General features: G+C 25.7%; 1 protein-coding gene across 1 annotated transcript in view; it reads right to left on the bottom strand.

The window, feature by feature from the left end:
- Window positions 1-2500, bottom strand: part of LOC119597687 (TBC1 domain family member 2B-like) — a 13996-nt gene that overhangs the window by 10948 nt on the left and 548 nt on the right. The window lies entirely within an intron of this gene.

Genomic DNA, 2500 nt, shown 5'->3' with positions numbered 1-2500 from the left:
CACACCCCCACACACAACACACACACACATAAACACACACACATATATATAAGATATATATATATATATATATCTATATAATATATATAAATATATTGTTTATATATAATATATATAATATATATCTTATATATATAATATATTATGTTTTATGGTTTTTTATTTTTGGGGTATGTATGTCTGTATGTCGTATGTATGTATGTATGTATGTATGTATGTATGTATGGATGTATGTATGTATGTATGTATGTATGTAGTCTGTAAATATATATAATATAGATATTATATATATATATTATATATATCTCTATATATATATTAATATATATACATCTATATACGTATAGATAGATAGATCAGAGAAGGATAGATAAGATAGATAGATAGATAGATAGATAGATAGATAGATAGTAGATAGATAGAATAGATAGATATAATGTGTCTATATATTTATATATATTATATATATATAATATATATCTATAATATATATAATATATATATAATTATATAGATGTATATATATGTATATCTTATATAAGAAACTATATATGCTATATATACGTATATATATGTTATAGACATATATATATATATATATATTATCTTCTATAATATATATATATAATACACACACACACACTTACAGTGTGTACGGTGTGTGGTGTGTGTGTATATATATGTATAGATATGTGTATGTGTGGTGTGAATATACTGTATATATATATGTGTAGAGAGTGTGTTTATACTATTGCGTGCGTCGCGGCTGTGCGGTGCAATGCAGCATGTGGTGTGTTTTGTACTAAATAAAATCAAAACATAAATAAATAAATAAATAATATAAATAAATAAATAAATAAAATACATAAATAAATAAATAAATAAATAAAGAAAATAAATTAAATAATAAAATAAATAAAAAATAAATAAAATAAATAAATAAATAAATAAATATATAATATATATATATAATATATATATATATATATATAACCCTTTAAAAGATTCTAAAAATCAACTGTATGTATGATAAATGATTAGTATACGTAGACTCAATGCAGATAAACAAGATCTGTAAGCAAAAATCAGTTCATAGACAAAACATACATTCAATAGATGTTTTTTTACCATAGGTTACACTATTTATTGATGAATTGATGACAATTAAAAAAAGAAAAAAAAAAAATCCAGGATTCAGAGCACTCCAATTTATCTGGCAAAAACTTAATCAAAAGTATTTTGTATCTCTTTGTTTTTATATGGAACAAGATATATAAGCGAACCCAAAAACCTGTAGCCTAACATAACAAAAGGGCCCTAAATTAACAAACAGCAAAAAAGCCTTGTCCGCACTGTAGCCCACCCCTCATGGGCCATCCATGTTAACTTCTACAGCTAACTTCAAAAATTCAACTGAACTCTTGCACATAACACTCAGCTGATATGACTTCTACTAAAACAAATAGTAAGCAGTTGTTTGTGAGATCTTTAATTGTTAGATCATGATATTAATATTCAAAGGAACTACACAGTATATATTTTGTTTTCACTTGACTTAACTGGTATTATTTTTAAGCTCTCCTATTTAAGAAATTCAAAATATTAGTTCCAGTCAGAAAAAGCATTATACCTACGTATATTTTCATATCTACTAAAAAAAATATATATTATTATCATTCTATTGTATCTTTTTTGGTTTGCCTAGTTTATTTATAACAGATGTGCAGATATATGAAAGAAATGGTTTTAACATTTCTATTCTATACAAAAAGGTAAATTTACTAGATAACAACCTTTTGGGGGGTCCCTTTTTTTTTTTAGTAGGCCACATGGATATCTTAAAAAAAAAGTTTGCTTTGACATCATTTTGTTGATCTCTTAGGAATAGCAATATACTACCTTGCATTAAAGCCTACATATACTTTGATTAATGTTTATAATTTACCAGACACAGAATACTTACCTAGATTCCTAACTATTAAATACCTTTAATAAAAAAAAACACCCACCCTCAGAAATATTTCATGATTAACAAAAATTCATGCTCCTTACAGGATGCTGTCTCCTGATACAAATGTGCCTGCCGAGTGCCATATAAAATAAAACATTCAGTCTCATGATATAATTGTGTGATCTTGCTCATTTCTGCAGTTGATAATCAGTCAATAATAATGTAACCAATTAGAAAAGTGTCAAGTGATAAGAGAATTTCAGGTTCTCTCCAAGTTTAAAATCTGAAACCCACTGGTGACTGTGGTTTGGCTAGGTTAAGTTGGGGTAAGAATATATCTTGGTGGTTTTATCAATTTATAGTGCTAATGAGTTTCCCTGAAATTTAATTCACATTCCAAGAATTTTGGTTCTAAAGTTGTGTGAGTACTTGAACAATAATGATATTCAGACATATGAGTTATTCAGCAAAGAGACATTAATGCAGTTCTCTGAAATTCTGCATTCACTGTAACAAGAAATTATTTTTCAACAAAAATATTTCATATCC

The sequence above is a fragment of the Penaeus monodon genome, chromosome 39 (assembly GCF_015228065.2).
Source record: "Penaeus monodon isolate SGIC_2016 chromosome 39, NSTDA_Pmon_1, whole genome shotgun sequence".
Lineage (NCBI taxonomy): Eukaryota > Metazoa > Arthropoda > Malacostraca > Decapoda > Penaeidae > Penaeus > Penaeus monodon.
The sequence above is the reverse complement of the archived record's forward strand: the minus strand, read 5'-3'. Positions and strand labels throughout refer to the sequence as shown.